Genomic DNA, 20552 nt, shown 5'->3' with positions numbered 1-20552 from the left:
AGGGAAGCCTGCATTTGTCTGATTAACAGAACCAGGTGTGATCAGTCAGATCTTACCCCTGCTTGCAGGAGGATCCTGAGCATTGCCACACCAGCTGGTGGAGAGACCTTATGGACGGAGCAGAGCCCTGTCACTGCTGGGATGTCAGAGGGAGCACACCTGGGAAGCAATACTGAGTTCCTGTAAAAGATTCCAGTGTGGAGGGAGGGCAACCACTCCACACTGATAGCTATGAGGCCAGCTAGTTACCTAGAAATCATTACAGCAGAAACTGTGGTCAGGGAGCTCTAAATCGATCAGTCAGCATCTTGGTATGTGAAGAATAAAATCCCACATTCTGAATTAAGGATAAATAGAACTCTGCTTAGCAAGTAGGTTAAATAAATAATTACAAACTCCCCAGAGAAGAACTTTGCAAAGCATAAAAAAACATATAGATGCAAGACAGATAGATACAAAGTGCTTTTAAATATTAAGCCCTTCTGTTACAGAAAACTAAAAAGCATCATCTTCCTCCTGGCAGCTAATTAGGAAGAAATAAAGAAACTACCTAATTTCTTTTCTGAGGGCAACTAAAAAGATCCCCAGTGATAGAAGAGTCACAGAGCACTAGATAAAATAACTCAGTGTAAATATTCCTGCATCCATCACTGTCCAATAAACCTCTGAGTGATGTAAGAGGAGCAGTACAGCAGATTTCACAAGGCGAAGGCATTTTATACCCCCAGGATGCCTTTAAACTTTTTGTTTCTGCCACTCAACTGTGGCAGTACCTACTCTTGCTAGGTGTGGGTACGTGTGCAAGTCTGAGGCAGTGTGTGGACAACACCAAATGCTCAACTCCACCATGTCAAGTATAATTAAGCTGCTCTGCAACTCTCCCAAAGTTTGAAGGATGATCAGCACAGGGAATGAACTGGCTGACATCTCTCCAACACTGACAGGAGTCCTGGGAGAAGGAGCCTCCTGACAGGAGCATAGAGGGGCTCTGCTCAGTGAGCCTTTTCCAGCAGTGCTGCCTTCATCTCCCCTGAGAGAGCTCACCACCAGCACTAGCCAGGACAGACCTGCTCCTGATCCAAACTGCCTCTGCTGTCAACATTGCTGGGTAAAAAGAAGGCCTCTCCAAAAGGCCAGTTTGGATGTGGCTTTGAGCAGCCTGGTCCAGTGGAAGGTTTCCTTGTCCATGGCAGGAAGTTGAAACTAGATGATTTTTGGGGTCCTTTTCAACTCAAACCACTCTATTATTATAAAAGTGATTAATTAAAAAGGTGGCCAGAAATGGAGGATATGAACAAAGAATTTTTACAGAATCCTGATCTAATATTTCCCTAAGTACAAGGCATGCTACTTTGAAAAAGCCTTGAGAATTAATTCTGTAAGGTCCAAGTACTCCTTTGTCTCTCTTATGATTGCAAACAGCAACAGAAGACATGAGCTACCACCTTTCTGGAGTGCACCACCACTGCCATAAGAGAGCAACCACCTTTCTTCTTCACTTGTAACTGCTGCTTCCTACATAACCTTGGAGGCATAAAAAGAACCCTTTATAGTTCTCTTCCTATTCTTACACACAGAGAAATCATCTTTGCAGTGCAACCACTATTTGTCACTACTCATAGCATTCCATCAAGAAAGAAACAGTAGGAAAAAGGAAGGGTCGCCAGTTGGAGCATCCTGTCTGCCATGCCCGCCCGAGCGCTGCCTGCCACAATTCCCATGGCCAGGGCCAAGGCCTCTGCTGGAAGCAATTCCACTGCTCTGCCACAGACAAACTCAGCACATTACAGAATATGGTCTCACCTTTTCAAAGTAATGTCAAATGTGAATATTGTCACTTCAAACACCCTGGAGTTATTCTCCATGCTCCAGATCCCTCCTCCTATTTGCAAACATCTGCTTTATGCTGCAAAGTGCTCTAGTGTTCTCTCTGCTTCCCATAAAAGGTGGTGATTCCATGTTATTCAGCAAAAGCTTGGCATTATTGAGGTTTACAAGTGAGTAGCCACAGGACTTGCTGGAGGGCTATTCTGATTTCCTTTACGTAACACCTCTATGTATTTTCTGGAAGAACTAGTCCTGAAACTACTGAAAAAAAATTCATGTTGAATTTATTATCTGTTACTGTCAGTAAGAAAGATATATTTGTTTTCATCAAATGCTCTGATTAAATACATTATCTTCTCACAATTCTATTGTTACTTTGAACAATTTAAAATACATATTTCTTTAGCAGAACATCTGCAGTTATAGAGGAGGGAGCTTGATGTACTGATACAGTGGCAGTAAGATGCAAAGTTTTTATTTGGCCTCTTCTGACTTGGACTTCTACGAAAAAAAACATGAGAGTATTTAAAAACACAGGGTAAAAGGAGTTTGGCAGCAGGGCAGTTATCTATATGAGCCACTAGAGGACAACATGACCCAAATTATTTGTGAAATAATTTGTAATTAAACTTCACTGGTAAACAAGCACTGAGCATTAAACCTGCAGGACAAAGGAATTGAGCCAGATGCTTTTATGAGGGCACTGCCTCAGGACTTTTTACATTTCCAGAGCGAATTCCCCTATGAACTACGTAGTGTGTCTGTAAAAACCAAATTAATCCAAGAGGTGGAGCTGATGATACACGAGCAATGTTTTAACGCCTGAAAATTATTTTCCATCCTAGCCATCAGCTGAACACGGTGCAACGGTTTTAATGGATCGGTGCCAAGGAAGAAGGAAAAGGCCTCTCAGTGAAGCTATAGAAAACAACAGAGTCCTTGTCAGCATTGCATCTCATTATATGTGAGCACTAATTGTGAAAGATGTCAGTCACACAGCACGTCTAATGAACATACACATAATGGAGCAGACCAAGAGAAATGAAAAACAGAAGGCTCAGTTGAGATAAAGTCTGTTCAGGTCACCTGTCTAGTAGTGCTTGGATATAATTTCAGGATTACCATATATGAAAAGTGAAAGACATCTCCAGGTTTTGCAGAGGCAAGGATCATGTCTGTATAGTACCAACCATCACTTTAATCCTGACAGGTCTCTGAGCATCACTGGAATATAAAAAGTTTGCACTTCTTAGCAAATTAAACGAAATGTATATGAATATATTATTCATTTTTGATTCAGCATAGACTTTTAAAATGCTGTATTTCATATGCTACAAGCAGAGCACATTGCAATAATTGTGTGTGGGTACATTGTAATGCATTGCATAATATCAATTAATTGAAAGCAAGAAGGTACTTTAAAATGAAAGAATGCAAATGGCTCATGATGAAAACTACGAGAAAGAACTACGAAAAAATAAATTATGTCTTCTGGTTAATGTTCATGTCAGAGCACCCCCAATGCTGCCCTAGGAAGCCACTCGTTATGCTTGTGTCCTGTCAATACACCTTATGAAAGCAAACTGGGCAAGGAAGAGAGACCTGAAGCTGGGTACTCTCATCTCCAAGGTGAGCAGTGAAGTCCAGTGGCTTTTGGTATCCTGAACTGTGAACAAATAACCTAAACTTGTTGGAAAATGGCAGTGTTTTGAAGCCATTTTGGAAAGTGAATGCAGTTCCTTTAACTACTGTGGTTCCCCCATATGTTGGAGTACATAAAGGACTTTTTTGTATTTCTGGTTTTTATTCCAAACAAAATTGGAGAATCAGTTTTTGAGCTTTTTCCACTCAATCAAATTTTTATTAAGAGATTTCAGGCCCTTACTGTAGCAAAATGTATTAAACAGCCTTAAAGTCATCAATTAATTGTCAACCCTAAACTACTCAGACTAAAACCCTTCTTATTTGTTGGATTATGCAAGCCATAGCATGGTGGTGTATGTGATTTTTAAATTTTCATAACTCACAAGAGAGTAAGAGAACAAGAGTAAAATTGTATACATCCAATTTAATAGCATTGTATTATAGTTGATGTAGTATAAAATCCTGTTTTATCTGATGACAATTTTATTGCATGAGCAGTAAATTGAATATAATAGAAGGTTTATGCTCAGCCTAATATCCATGATCTCATGTGTTTGTTGACAGGTCTCACTGTAAATTTGTATGCCATGTTTACTTTACTCTGCAGTGGAAAATAAAATATGTATTTTTTATGAAGAACAGTAATAGTGCTATCATAGAAAATACAATTTAACAGGGGCTGAGAGAAGAGAGGATGAAAGTGGCAATGTCACTGAAAATCTTCGGGAAGAAATTAAACCCTCCAATACTACCTTGTAAGTGTTAGTGAGCCAGAGATATGTAGCAAATCATTCCAGCTACATATATCCCTTTCAAGGCTTTTGACTTATTTATACATTTTAGCAAACAAAGAAATTAACATTCATTGGTTCTAAGTTACACAGTTCTCTTCACTAATTAGTATTCTAACCTTTATTGGCTATTGATCACTCGCCCTCATTGCTAATTCGGTCCGAATGCCTCTTATCATTCTTCCTCAGACAGAGAGTCTCCAACCCTCAGGCTGTAATGTCTTTGTTAATCTCCCCCCGTATCTTCTGGTTACTCTAACGTGTCTTTGAAGGGCCATAAATTTAGGATCCAATCTTCAACTCCCTCATGCTTTGTGTTTATTGAAGCTTATCAGAGTGATTCCAGAGAAACTCAGAGCTTCGGTGGTTTAAAGATCACATCGACAAGAACTAGTGAAAAGAAACCTAGCTACCTGCTACCATTAATTTAAAAAATTTAGGAAAGTCATATAATTTCCAAAAGCAATAGAAGAGCAAAACCAATTTTCTTTATTTGCCATCAAGTATTTTAAGTCCCTAGAGTCCTCTCGACTAGCCTTAAAGTTTCCCTCCCTCACATACAGTAATAGCTTGAACTGAAAGAATGACATTCTCCAAGCTTCCAGATATGTTTAAAAACATAAAGGGATTTTGTGGATGTCACCTGGTCTGACCCTTTTGCAGAGTTTGCAGCCCAGTTCTCCTGATTCATACATACCTTAAGCAGGGCTGGAGCATCTCTTATAGAACTATTATTACTTTCCTTTCAATACACTATATAGTGTATTGATATAGATATCTCTATATCCCAAAATAGATTATATCAAATATTCTTTTTCACCACTATCAGAAGTCTGCATCCTTCTTTTTAACCTGAATTTGTCTGATCTCATCCTTCCAAAAGTTTCATTTAGGTAGCTTTACGAGAGTTCATTATATTGTATCTGCTCTAAGCAGTTGTACTGGCAGACTGCTTTAAGAAAACAAATACAATACAGCCCCTATAGTCCAAAACCAGAAACCAGTAACTTTTGAAATTATGTATGATTCTGACATGCCTCAGCTTTAGATGTATCACTCACTGTCTCAAAATGGGGGGGGGGAAAAACAAAACAAAACAAAACAAAAACAAAAACAAAACAAAAAAATAAAACAGGCAAACTGCCTAGACATACTATTGAGCACAAGATATTTTTGAAAATATATCTTTAGCATGACACAGGTACCTTTAATCTTTCCCTTCCATAGATTTACTTGCAGAATGACAGCACTATCAAAGACAAGGATGAAAAAAGTCATATATTTGTTGGCTATAGCATATTAAATAGAAGTCAGATTACAATAACATAGGTTTCAAATTCCTTCACCAGCAACGGATCTTAAATAAAGCACTTACAATACATCTAATAATTTAATCATCTGAAATGCTCAATGCATTTAATTGGAACTGCTAAATGTAAAGAAGTAGGGTGAATTGCTATCAAGGGCAATTAAACGGCCCATTTATATATTTATCACAGCGTTTGAAACCCATAATATTTAACATTGTAAATCCTGCTACATATAAATCCCTACAAAGTAGCTATTTTTTTTTTTTACTTTCATATACAAGTATATATAAAAAGGTAGAACTAAGGAATGTTCTGGTAGTTAAGGTATTAAATTTTCCTGCTGAGTATCTTGGCCCCATAGTATGATAATAACTTCTTTATAAATCTGTATAAACCACAAATCTCTAATCATGCATGCTATCTGACAAATAATTGTTTGATTTGACTACATTTATAGCAATTAATGCATTCATACTCCTGCATTAATTATACATAAATAATCTGTTAATGTATTAATTATAATTCGTTTTAATTAATATTAGCATTCTGTTACAAACACTGCCATAATATCCTTAATTCCTTCAAAGGAAGAGAAACTAAACTTTACTAAAACAGTGTGAAGGAAAATTCAGACTCCAGGCTTACAGAACTGTTCAGTTTATATGATCCTTCTGCATATCTGCAGAATGACACCATACATGTACATATGATCACTGCAAATAGCAAAATATCAATTGGCTGGAAGAAGTTTTGCCATAAGGTGGACATTGTGGATGTCATTTTGTTTAAATTTAAAACTCTGCTACTCATCCGTCTCCTGCAGCTCTAGTGGCATTAAACATAGAGGAGAAGTGGGAGGATTAATTTCTAAATTCCATACTGGATAAAAGAAAGATGATGACACATCCATGCCTTGGAGCAGGCTGATAACAACATCCTGCAAACACAGCACTCCTCACAGGCCATTCAGGCCTAAACTGGCTTTCAAATTTCTCCAGGTAGCAATGGACAAAAACCATGTTCACCCACACTTGAAAGGCCAGTCCCACTCCCGCTTATAGAATCGTTTAGGTTGGAAAAGACCTCTAAGTTCCTCAAGTTCAGCTGTTAATCGAGTGTGCCAGAAAGGCTGATGTGCACCAAAGTCATCGCAATCATCACAGCTCCCCATCTCTGGAACGTATTAACTACATGCGAAGCAGGAGAGGTTAATTGAAACACTTTTACTGTAAGCCCATAGGAGCCCCCCTACCCCCCTCTACACTTATAGTTTACCGTAAGCTACATTTCGTTTACTGTAAGCTGCATTTCGTACAGGAAGACTTTGTCCTGTGCTGAGCGCATCAGACCTTAAAGGAACCACAACAAACACTGGACAAAGAACCCAACGCCCATAAATCTCATCCAGAGGAGCCAAGGTGACATTTGAATGAGTAGAGTGGGCCTAAAGCCAAGGGTTTCTTTAAGGCTGAATGATCAGAACACAGAACAATAGAAAGAACGAAAGGTCACCAGGGTGACGTGAGGATGAGGACTGAGAAAGCAGACCCCAAGATGAAGGCAAACAGGAACTCCCACCAAAATATTCCTCAAAATAGAGACCACGCCTCAATCTCCGCCCTGACTCCACCTGTTATGAATATTGTAATTAAATGATGCAATAATATGACTATGTAAAAGTTATGTTGTAATCATGATCAGGACATTGTATAAATTGCCTGTTCTTACTGAATCACTTTGGAGTTTTTACCCGGCCTGAACTGGTAAATCTCCCCGGCGTCGTTGATAATCGATAAATACCTTGCTGCTTGTGGACTTCAAATTCTGTCTCTGAGCAGTTTTATTCACCTGCCCCCTTTTTCTGGGCATCACATGAGCATCCAGACAGTTCCTCCTGCAATATCCACATGGTAAACCACACTGTCCCTCTGATGGCAAGAGAGAGGGGGTTTTGGTGGGGAGAGGATGCACATGAAGACCAAAGACCTGACTGTCTTTCGTCACCATCATGTGGACCACTGCTAAGATCGCCACTAAACTGAGTCCCTAAGTGCAACACCTACAAGTCTTTTAGTTACTTCCAGCACTTGTGACTCAACCACTTCCCTGGGCAGCCTATTCCAATGCTTGACAACCCTGTCAATGACAAAGTTTTTCCTAATATTCAATATAAACCTTCTCTGGTGCAACTTGAGGCCATTTCCTCTCATCCTATCACTTATTACTTGGGAGAAGAATCTGACCCCCACCTGGCTACAACCTCCTTTCAGATAGTTGTAGAGAACAGTAAGGATCCCCTGACCCTCCTTTTTTCCAGGCTAAACAACCCTCATCTGCTCCTTTAGACTAGAGCCCTTCACCGGCTTTCTCCATGCTGTGTTACTGCTGCCATCTGCCCAACCCCATTGCTGTGGGAGCAGGATGGGCTCTGGTTCGGATGAGAAACACAGGATAGGAGCATGGAGCCAGAGGTGGGCAGGGCACTACCTCTAGACATCATGCTTTAGCTGAATTATTCTACCTCATTATTCCCACTGCACTGAATAGTACCTGAGTAACAAATACTTGAGTTTGCACTCTCTGAAGCAAGAGCTCTTGCCCATTACATCACCAATTACCTTGTGGCTGGCTAAGTACTATTATAAAGATACCAAAATCAAATTGCTCTTACCACATTTGACCAGGGGGAAAAAAAAAAAAAATGGAGGTGGATATGGATCATTTTGGACTGAATGGCAATTTGTCTTTTTTTCCCCCAATTACAACCTTTACTATAAGGTTGTCACTTTCTATCTGTGATTTAAGAAGCCAACAGCAGTGATTCTACATGACAATGCCTCAAGGCAAGCTTTTTGATGGAGAAACTGCATGGGCCTTTTCAAGCTCATCAAGAGGCCAAGAGCTGGTTTTAAAGCCTAACTGTTCAGTTAGGAGAGGCATCTGCCAGTTATATGTATCTCTTTGAGAGGCCATCTGTCAGGTCCAAAATGCCAAATTTCCCTCCAGACCCAAAGGGGCACTGGCTAGCCAACAAAAGACTTGTGCTAACGGGGTGCAGGTCTGTGATCAGTTGAAGCTCAGCAGTCCCACAGCTGCTGCTCCTAGGTCCTGACCCTCCCACGGGCCAGCACTAGCTTTCAGCCAGATCAGGGGCAGGAAGCCACCTCATAAAAAAAAAAAAAAAAAAAAAAACCAAGAAAAACCCCTTAGTTTTAATGGTATTTATGCTCCCTGACACTGCTGAGAGAGTGGACACACAGACACTGGTGCTAGCAGGAGGTAGGGAATAGGAAAACATGCCATTTCTAATTTGGATATGCTTACTGCTCAGCAACAACTGTCTGATCTGTTTCAAGTTCCAGAGGTGGAAACCCATTCCCATCGATGTAAAGTGTAAAATTAATACAGCCTCCAGCAGGACTAAGATTTCACTGTATGCACTGAAATGCTGAGGAGCCAGGAGCAGTAAAGTGAACTCCAGAGGGTAGAAAGGAGTAAAGAGAAAAGACACTAAACCACACAAGTAAGAGGGATGAGCTTTACTATTTTAGGCCTCCTTATGCTTGGTTAGTATGTCCCTGTTTATTAACTGTCTGCTTTCAGACTGCTTTCTTCTAACATTCGATGTCAGCATGGTTTCAGTGCTCCCTGTAATAACCCATCTCGGAGCATGCTGGGCAGTGACTCTATTCTCCCACATTTCAGGCACAGAGTTACACTCCCCCTAAGCTTCCCATTCCCCATGGCAACTGTCTCCCCTCCTTAGGACTTGGAGCTATTTTAAATACAGCTCACTGCTAGCTCAATCCTACCTTCCTTATATTTCTTATACCAGTAATCAAGCCATACTGCCGAGGGATGCACGTGCCAGGCCCAGGTTCTCAGCTCAGCATCTCCATCCTGCACTGTGTTACAATACTGCTCAAGCTGATTGTTTTCAATGTGCACACCAAGCCAATCTTTGGTCCTGTAAACACCAGCCAGACATTGCAATATCGATGTCTGTGAGCAAGTGCCTCTGCTTTCTCCTACTGTGGGAGAGCTGTACTGCAGCGCTGTGGGAGAGCTCAGAAAGCTGAAAGGCTGGGCAGCAGTACTAATGAATCTGGTCCCCGGGACAGTGCAGCTAAATTAGTAGTGGGCCGAGTTCAAATGATTCAGACATGTAATTAATCCTGATCCTCAGCTCACCGAAGATCATAAAAATCATAAAAAATGGATCTCAAAGGGGCCCCTGGGCAGCTTCTAGTCCATTTACCTTTCCCAGGATAGAAGCAACTACATCTATATCATCCCTAGTATCTGTCTAATCTTTTCTCAAGCATTTCCAGTGACAGAAAGCATCACCTTTCCCAGAAACTTGTTTCCTGGCTTTACTTTGGCCTTTGTCAAAGATCACTTTTGAATGGCTAATCTGAACCAGTGTCTTTCACACTGCAAGAGGAGAACAGCATTTCCTCTCCTACACACAGGAGGCAGGAAAATAAATGCATCTGTTCCTCTCTGTAGGAGACTTCCGTTTGCCCACCGTATCCATCTTCAGTCACCTCTCTCTCCTCTACAGTCAGAAGGGCATGTAAGAAATGAGGATTCCAGACAGCTCCCACCACAGAGCAAACTCGTTGGATGCCCTTGCATTACATACAAGGAGATGGGCAATTAAGGACAACAAAAACTAGATGGCAGGGTGGGGCAGGAGGGGAAAGAGGAAGAATAGGAGACCCCAATTAATGCGATATTCCTTCACGGTTCCTCAGGGTGGATTGGGAGAAGAGAAATATATTGAAAGAAATAAAGAAGAAACCTTTAATACTTTCTAGAGAGTAGTGTGAATAAGGGGCCGAAGGATACAAAGAAACTATTCACAGGTACAAATCTATTTCAAGTGGTCATCTGCTGGCACATTCTCTACTGTGCTGCAGAGGAGCTGCGAGAGCTCAAAATCAAAGGAGCTCCATAAACCCATGCTCATAGCAGCGCTTTCCTCGATAAAATTATTCTTGCAGATTGTCAGCTGCAGAGGTGTTTTAAAAGCTCTTTGTGAATTTGCACCCACCGCCCTCCCAATGACGACAGGCTCTTTCAAGTTCCCCTTGAAAAATATCAATACAGTATAAAGAGTTGCTATGAAAGGAGGACCAACAAGAAGATAAACTTCGGTAATTCTTCTTCTCCAGAAGGGCAGTGGCATGGCATCTTTAAACAAACGCATCTGTGCCACAAAATTTAAATATAATTATGTGGCCAATTTTGTAATTATTAAGGGAGAGTATTTCCTCAAAGTCAGGAGCAATTGCAGTAATTAAAGTCCATGTAGCATTATCCATCTGCTGCAAAAAGCAGCACAGCATTCTGCAGCTTATTTGACCTTGTGTGCAGAGCACCCACCCACCCCTGCTTATTCTTCCGTGGCATGAACAGAAACATCAGTTCAGAAACAGCTGTTGATTAATACTAAAAATATGAAAATGGCTCAATGACTAATGACTTTTTTTCCTCAAAGACTTAGGATTTTTATGTTAGAGCACATATTTGAGTGACTTAGGTGGTAAATACTGTCAAAGACAAGTACCTCATCTGTCTGTGAACTACATCCTTTACTCCTAATTTTTACTCATTACAGAGCACACGGTGATTCTTGAATACAAATGCCTACACAGAGGATTTGATAAAGTAAACTGCACTGAAGGTTACTTGAATTTATTGATATGGGCAGTGAAAATACCTGTACTCATGAATTGTGTCTGTAACACTGTAGTACTCTTAACTGTTCAGTATAAATTGGTCTGAAACCTGATCTTGGCTTTTACAATCTGCCTTTTTTTTCTTTAAATTTTAATACGGACTGTAAAACTCACGTTTACCTCATACATATATTACAGTCAGCAGTAGTAATTTTTATGTTGACAGTTTTCTATCTTCTCCTTAAAGGCCTGAGCAAACAAGACTCTTGCTGCTTAGCATGCAGAACTGAAATACAAATGTATGCCATAAGAACACAGTGCAGGGGCTGACTATTAAAACCATAACTCTCACAGAGATAATTGAAGCATGTTGCCTGTGGCTGCAAAGCCTTAGAATTAAATTATTCCTTTGGGAATTGAATAAACACTGAATACTATATAACTGCCTGCAATGCATCAAAATGAAAAAAAAATATATATAAAATTCTGTATTTACTCTGGGAGTAAAATATCAGGCAAGTTATGGGATTGTTCAGCTATGGATATTAAAATTATGTTTAATTCTATTTTTTTCCTACTCTCTTATATTCCCCCTTAAAACAACTGCAGTTTTTGTTTCACCATTTGTTTCTACTGGACTCTCACCCCACTCTCGATGGGTGTTGGCCTGATACAGACTTCTGCTAAAACAGATTGTTGATAATAAGATACAGATAAAAGAACTGAATTGGGAACATCCCCCAAAAAAGCTTCACACAGCTCCTCAGTAACCTAATGTCCACTAAAGTACTGATATTTTTCTATAAACACCTTGTGGCACGAGGAGGCCAGTATCTTGTGACAAATACCGAGTGACCTGATGATCATTATAGCACATGTGAACAAAGGGACTGGGAAGCTCTTGGAGCTGGGCTGCTGCAGAGTCCTAAGATAGCAAGAAAGGGAAGCAGTTCTCTTGTCCTTGCTCAAGTTGCACTCAAGGAGCTTGATAAATGAAGAACTGCTTTCTTTCCAGATTTATGGAAGTGTAGAAAAAAACATGTCCACGTGAAAAGTAGTGGGGAAAACATCAAATTTCAAAGACATGTTCACCTAAGCCTTCTCTATCTCAATATCAGCGTTTACAAATTCTGAACTCTGCCTTTGCCCAAGCCTTCAAGCCTGCCAGTGACAGCTGGGCTAGAGCGGGGGTGCCAGACCCCACTGCCCAGCCCTGGCAGGTTTGGTGGCCTGGGGGAGGTGAGGGCAGCATGACAGTTTCCCCACCCAGCCCTCAGCAGCAGTGCCCCCGAGGTGCAAGGGCACCCATGTGTGACACTGGAGTGCTGGACTGTAAATCTCCTGATAAGAAACTTCCACGGCAGTGAAGGATTGCAGTCCAAAGCCTTAATTGCTCCCTCTGCTTCCTACCATCCCATCAGACTGCTGCTGAATGATAGATCATGCTCCCTTTGTTTTCTTCTGATTTTTAATATAAAATATAGCAAAACATTAGAGGATGCCTCCAAGTTCATTACAGTGTTCTTAAATCTCTTCAGAGTTTTTAAAGTACTCAACTAAGATCTTGATGTGACACCATTGCTAATGAAATTAAATCAGTTTCATCATCAAATAACTATTTAAATGCAAGTTTTACAGTTCTTATTCTGTTGTATGCCCAATGGCTTGATACAGCACAACTGAATTCATTGCTATGCTGCAAAAAAGTGCAGCAGGATAATCAATCTAGTAAACCGACAGCCATCCTCAGGGAGAAAAAACAACATCACACTTGAACTAGGTCAGAATTCAGACAAGCAACAGGAATAAGATGAGATTTATGAACTCCTCTTTGTTAACTGATCAATATATTCTATGTCATACCTACACAGTTGTGGACTATTCTCAGGTTTTTCATCATTGAAATGCTGCTACCAGTGCCTACAGGGAAGACAATCCAGGCTGCTAACAATTCCTTCAGCTCTTGATTGTTATACTGAGGTTGAGTTTACGCAGCATCTCAACTGGAGAATCGACTTGGCATCTTCCTGATCTTGTGTACCTACATCTAAATATATATAGGGGTCACAGGATTCACAGCAAACCTACACACCTGCACCGTGCTCTCTGTGCAGTGTAATGCAGGACATTGCTTAATAGAAGGGCATAATGGGAAAAATCCCCCCAAACAGAACTTCTGATGTAATCACACCTTTTGGCAGTGTATTACCCCTTGTCCAATAGACTCTATCTTTGATAACATCAAAGCTTCCACAGCACAGTTAATTTCTGTTCACCCTGTACAGAATGTAAGTGCCTCTTGTGAAAGCCAGAAACAATGAGGAGAAAAAATTACCCCTGCAGATATACCTGTCTGTTCTTTGCCCTTATCCTCCCTCATTTGATGGAGGGCCCTTAAGACCAAGAGGCCAAACTGCCCCAGTATATGAAATTAAAATGCTACCCCCATTGTAATGTCCCAGAGTATGGTGGCCATCACTTTGCTGCAGTTTGGTGTCTGCTGCAGGAGTGGCATAGCTGCAGCAAGCACAGGAAAGAGAGCTGAGCTGCTTTAGGAAAAGAAAATCCTCATTACAATTCAGAGACATTAATTGTGTGGGAGGTACTAAGTCAAAATCCCTGGCTTTCCATGAAGTACGAATTTCTTTCAATGTGCAGTTCAAAGCCTTAAATTTAAGCTAAAAATCCATTTCTGGCCTTGGTCCTCAGAAAGTAAGGACTGTGGCTTTCCCTGTGGACCTTCCCAGTTATCATCACTAAATAGAAAGCTTTTGGAGACTGCTCTCACATAGCAACAAAAGGATAAGACATCAGCCTCTGAATCCTAAATAATTTTTCCGCACCCTCTTGAGTCCCCCAGAAATCATGTCAGTTGAGTTTCAGGAGTACCCAAACAGAATGCAGATGTACTCATGGTTATTAGCCTAGCACACTATGGTATCACAACCACTTCTACCAGGCCCTTTTTCTGCAAATAAATCTAGCATAAAGCCTAAACATTTTCCTCAGTCAATCCCATTAAGGGGCTGGAGTTGCTGTAGCACTGTTCTGATGGGCTGCTGTTTGACCCTGACCAAGCTGGTATTTTATTTAGAAACTGCTTTTACTCAGTAAACGACATATTTCAGAGTAGGCCTGCAAGTTTCCTAACAGATAAGACATATTTCAAGTAAAATTAAACAGTTCTGTTTCAAACAGACTTTCATTTTCTTTTTTCTCATTCTCTTGGGGAAGTGTTTGGGTGACCCAGAGAAATTCCAGCAAATCTTTTTCAACAATTTTTCTCAAATCTAAACATTGCACTGAAAGCTTTTCCTGCCCTGACTTGTTCTAAACTCAGCAATAAAAACATCCCACCCTGCCCAACACCACAATCAAAATTCAATTTTTTCTCTCCTCTACCATTTTTAGTCCTTTTTCTTCCTACTAAAGACTGTCAAAATCTTTTGTTCTTCTGCCCATCCAACCTTTACTTCTCATTCACCACTTTTTCAACAGAGGCATGAGTGTGCTGAACCTGCATTAAATGCTAATTTCTCCCCAATATTTGCCATTTGGGTTAAACAGGAGTTAATGAAATACATACACATAATTTAAAATAGCTAAAGTTTTAGTAATTTTTTTAAACTTTTAATAAAGGTTGCAAGAAAACAAAAGGGATTGCTAATGTTGCAGGCTGCTCCTTTGCCAAACCTCAGCAATAAAATGCACTACTACCCCAGTCTTGACAAATGTTTTAAGCTGTTTATTTATTTGCTAAAAAGAAAGAAATTATCACACCTCCATGACAAAAATCAGAAGCAGAGGCCAAAAGCAGCAGTCTATGTCATTGTGCTCTCTGTCTTGTGGACAGAGACACAAATCAGTCTCTAATACTCTCTATGAATCTTAGGATATCCTCTGCCCGTCAAAGTCATTTTATTTTTAAACTAAAATGTTCTCCCAAGTTACCCCTTAATTTTAAGACCATATTCTCATATTCATGGGGGAAATCTAACTAAGAAAAACAAAATAAAACCAACTCATCATTTTGAAAAAGAAAACCCAACAGTCAGTAAAAGAGTTGTCATATTCTTGGCTCTCAGCTCAGCAGAAGAAGAGGTTGGGGAATCCCTGTGGACACAAATTTTTGTTTCCACAGTGCAGACCTGCCTAGGTGAGAATGCGTATTTTAACATATACCAGCTCCTGTGTGTTAATTAGCCCACATTAAAAGCATACAACAGAAAAAGTCAGTCATAATATCCTATCATATAAATATAAATATATATCTCCTGTCAGATTTATCATAATATGGCTTTTCATTCTTTTCATGTTTGACAAGTCTCTGAATGCTTGCTTGAAATGAAGGGTAGTAAATCAAGGTCAGTCAGAGCTTGACTAATCACACCTAAATCTTTTTTTTTTTCTCCTACTACAGAATTACCTTCACACACATTAGGTATAACAGACTATGATAAGAGGTATCTCATGCCACAAGCTCTAGCATCAGCCCCTTTCTCTTCTACGGAAGTCTGATTCAAATCCAGGATATTCAGGGGAAGAATACAGACGGGAAGCTTTAAACCACTGTCAGTTTGGTGAGCTTTTACTAGGATCCCATGTTTCTGACAAGGGTAAGACTGGGAGGGATGGATGAGGCAGCATCAGATCACAAAACAAACACCAGCCTGTGGCACAGCTATTTTCTTGCACTGGCCTTAAGCATCATCTCTCTGTCAAGTTCTGCACAAAGTCCAAAGGCTCCCCTTCTTCCAGCCCTGGGAAATGGCTTGGAGATGGCGCTCTGACAGTACCACAGTATTTCATCACACCAACACTGGTACTGACTGTGCATTGCACTGATAAGGACAGTCAAGGCTCTGGATAAAGCTCCCGACAGGTCTCTAAAAACACTAAAATGCCACAGTACTTGCTTCAGACAGGAACTCTTCTTTGTTTCCAAAGGTGAAAGGGGACTGTTTTATATAAGGCAGTCTCCATTAATATGTGCTTTCACAGGAGAACAAAAGCCAGTGATGCAATTCTTCCTGCTTAGAATCTCAATTGGCAACTTCGTTTTAGCATTGGTACACAGTTTTGAAAGCAATGGGGAAATGGAAGAAAAAGAGTTGATACAGAAGGGATTTCTTAAAAGTGAAAGAAAAACTTTTCTTTAAAGACAGTTGTAATACTCTGTAATTGAATAAGAAAACAAAAGGATAGGTTGTTTAAATACTACAGGGGAAATACAGTGTGTTGCTAGATATTTCTGTGTTTAAGCACACAAAATACATGTGAAACACAGTTGCTACCTGACAGAGTCTGAGTCTTTTTTTCACAAGATATAAAGAAGAACAAAATAGATGCATAGCAGCTCTATTAAAAGCTCTTCAATATCAGGAATACTGGAAAAAAAGATTACAGTATTTGAACCTTGGGTAGGGAAACCAGTACTCTTGAGTTAGTGTTGTGGATACAAGAATCCCAGGAATTTCTGAGCTTTAAGATGCAACACAAACTTTCTCCACCATCTCACATAGATTATCAAGTGTCAGAAGAACCAAAAAATGCAAGAGGGCAGCCAGTTACTAAAAATGGGGATCTCTTAGCCAGATAAAAATTGAGCCTCAGTGCCTCAACATCCCCACTAGGGGAAAAAATTCATCTCATTATAACAAATTTGTACAAATTATAAACCTTAAGAACTTAAACCATATTTAAAACTCAGTGCAAAATTTTGATCAGCAGTCAAAACAATGAGTTCATTTATACAGAGAGGTTGGAATTTCGCAAAACATGTCTTGATTAAAAAAAAAAAAAAAAGTCTTACTGCAAACAGAATTTATTTCCATAGTATTTTATCCCTTATATGAATAAGATAAATGTGCATTATAAGAACAGACTGGTTAAATTCTCTCACCAAGTAGGGAGGGAGCTGAACAGATGGCAGCACCAGGAATTGCTAGTCCTCACTTATCCAGATGATCTTTATCATTTCCATAATGTTAGAAAATGACTCACCTATGACATACAATGTTCTGAGGGTAAGTCAGAAAATTTCACTTTTTTTCCCCTGGAATCAAAGATTATGGACTGCCCAGCATTATAGTATTAGTAGTTATAAAAGGAAATCACACACACATATACCCCATTCCTGCTAATTCACGGGCTTTCTTTTTTAAAGGACCACTATTCAGAATGAAAGTGAACTATTTGCAGTCTGCTTGTAGCTACTTCAGGGTTGGTTTCTTCGTAGGCAGGGTTTTCTTTTGGAGAAGACTATCTTGAACAGCCCATGCACCTTTATCTTGCCAATAAAGAAGACCAGTTTAGAGCACAATTAGTATGCCCAGCCAAAACATGTGTGACAGCATTTATGGGCAGCCAAACCCTTAGCCACAGAAGGTAAACCGTGGCTGGTTTGTGGCAGTTTTTGAATTTATACAATTGTATGAAACACGTAGGGGGAAAAAAAAATACCTTGGTCAGAGAAACAAAGCTTCCTTCTTCCTGCCTATTTATCCCATCCTGCCATATGTTCCAAAGGAGAAGCATCCTAATTAGAGCGGTTGGTGGAGTACTTCCCTGCCTCCAGAGCACAGCACAGCCTTTTCAGAAAAAGAACTGGTTTTATCACTATTATCATTAACAGCTAAAAACTCATTTGTGAGCTCTAAGTGCAGTGTTGCACACAGAGAACGGGAAAATTAGTTCATCAAAAAGAGGTGTTGAGGGTTTTATCCCCTTGTTTTTTTTTCTTTGATTTAGCATGCCGCTATGCATATGATTAAACACCAACATGTAGCAATTTCTAGGAGCAATTTTCAAACAATGAGGTAAATATATATTAGATCTAGTTCAGCAGAAGCCTACAGTGATGCCTGAAGGCTTAACATTGGCCAAAATCTATAAATATACTACTATGCAGACAAACAGGTCTTTGATGCCTCCTGATATCTTCATGAGACCAGTTCTGGGGAAAAAAAAGGCAAAAAAATAAGGAAATGGAGGGGGGAAGGAAAAAAAAAAAAAAACAGCACAGCACTTAAGTTCTCAAAAACGTATCCCTCACATAAACATTTAAAAAGAGCAAGTCAAATAAGGCCACAGACTAGAACAGAGCTTCTCAAGTCTTATCTGGCACCAAGCAAAATGCTTCTTGTAGCCAACTCTCTGTATCACAGAGAAAAAAAGCCTTCCGGGGTAGTTCTTGCAATGTAAGAAGGTTGGAAATGTTTTCCATGTTGCAGAACTTTATTCCAATGCAAATCCTGCATTAGTTTTTTCCACAGTAACCGTGAGGTTTAATGCCCTTGAATCAGGGCACAAAGCAGAGGGATGGTGATTTTTCTGTAATAGTACAGTGCTGAAGGGTATAACCACTGCATTCCCTGAATAAGGAATTTCTTAACTTAGTTGAAGATGGAATACATGCCTGAGTCTGCCTTCAGGCTATTTTTACACTGAGGATCGTTGAAATGCATGTGTCTGGCCCGAGTAAGACACAAAATTATTAGAAGTTTAAGGCTGCAAAATATATGAAAGTCAATAATGCACAGATAAAGAAAGGAATGCAGTCCTCCTGGGAGGGGATGCACAGGAAAGATGCCTGAGTCAGCAAGAGAAGACATATCTGTAGTTCTCCCTTTACTCAGAAACGACAGCCAATGAGGTCTGCAAAAGCCACTTCCTGGCTGATAAAAACACCTGATGGTATCATCTTTGAATGTTTTTTCCCTTATTAGCTTCTCTTAAAACACGAAACGACCAATCCTACTTACCTTACACAGCAATGATCTTGGGAAACAAACCAAATCCTACCATCCCGTCAATCCAGAGGCATCCTCTTATTGTTCATTATCTTAATTGGGAAAGATGATCTATTAATGCTTTGGTTGTTCTTTCATATCCACATCCCCTCAGAACTTGACTGCTGTCCTGCTTATCCACTCCCAGAAAAGCCACACCGGAGCCACAGAAAATTCATCTCTCTCCTCTGGGAGAAAAATCCTCTTCGAACAAGCCCCAAGTACTATCACTAGCTGCCAGCCAGCTACCAGACAGCACAGAAAACCTCTGCTAGGACCACATTTCTTGCAGTCAGTGCCCTCTGAAAGCCCAGCCATGCACAAGGGAGCTCAGCACACCATGACACATCTCCATCACCACAGTTAAACCTCTCAGTACAACTCTATCTTAAATCTGGCTGGATTTAAGAGAAGCGGTGGGATGTGGCTTGGACTATGTGACAATAATATGCGATGAATAATTTGTTTTAAAAGAAGTCTGAGGCCTCTTCTGAGAAACACTAAGTACATAAATACAGAAAAATGTTCACCTTGGGAAAACTATCTCTGCTATTAAAAGAATATGTTTATTCTTTATCTATCTGCATAGCTTAAGTTCTTTAAATAAATTACATTTTCATCTTTCAGTAAAGCTTTTCAGTGTGAAAATTCCAGATACTAGTGGTGCAACGGGCTTGTTGTTCAGTTGGCCAACTGCATGAACAGGGTATCTACCACAGGCATCAGAGGCTGCAGCAAGGGAGGAAAGGTGAGGGTGAGAGAGACAGACACTTCATATTATAGGTGCACTTTGCTGAAGGGTCCAGTTAGTGTTTCAGTGTTTATTGTTATTTTCTAAAAGCAAATAAGTGAAAACTCTAGGAAAATACTACATATTTTTTTTTAAATCTATCTTCTGAAGAACATGCAAGTGCTTCCCAAAACAATCAAAATGTCTACTTCATATACGATGTCTCTCAGACCTAATTATTTTTCCCCACCCTTGGTTGAACAATAATAGGCTATCAAGGCTGTGCAATAAAATCCTACACTATAAAGTGAAAATTAGAGCAAGAAAAAAAACCCCTCGAATTTAACTGGAGAACAGCCTAGCTGAAAACATAGGTTCTATCTCATTTATTCATGAGAGAAAGTAGCAATAAATCATGTTTAGAAGTTGACCCTGATCATGTGGAAATAATGGAAGTTTCTAATGGATTACAGGCAGGAGATGGAAAGCAAAAAGGGAAGAGGGCACATGGCTCTGCACCCCAACAGCCTCTGAGTTATGTGCTTCAGTGGAGGAAGTGACATGTGTTTATTTTACTATACTATTGTTTCCACAACCCATTATACGGCACCATTGAATGACACCTTTATAGGGCCTGAACAGTTTTTCAGCTGCAGCACTAGATTTAAAAATAATTTGACCCTCCAGACCTAGGATGGGAATGATGCTTAGAGCTACCTCCACTATTATAAGGCACAACTAAGAGACAGAGTTTCCTTATAAAACACAGCATTTAA

The 20552-nt window shown here is 40.0% G+C and overlaps 1 protein-coding gene across 5 annotated transcripts in view; it reads right to left on the bottom strand.

Moving 5' to 3' along the window:
* Positions 1-20552, bottom strand: part of BICD1 (BICD cargo adaptor 1) — a 177031-nt gene that overhangs the window by 51440 nt on the left and 105039 nt on the right. The window lies entirely within an intron of this gene.

The sequence above is a fragment of the Empidonax traillii genome, unplaced genomic scaffold (genome assembly GCF_003031625.1).
Source record: "Empidonax traillii isolate 1590-97213 ecotype Southwest subspecies unplaced genomic scaffold, ASM303162v1 scaffold421:size509273, whole genome shotgun sequence".
In the NCBI taxonomy this organism is placed as follows: domain Eukaryota; kingdom Metazoa; phylum Chordata; class Aves; order Passeriformes; family Tyrannidae; genus Empidonax; species Empidonax traillii.
Note: the sequence above shows the minus strand (reverse complement) of the source record. Positions and strands in the feature narration are given on the sequence as shown.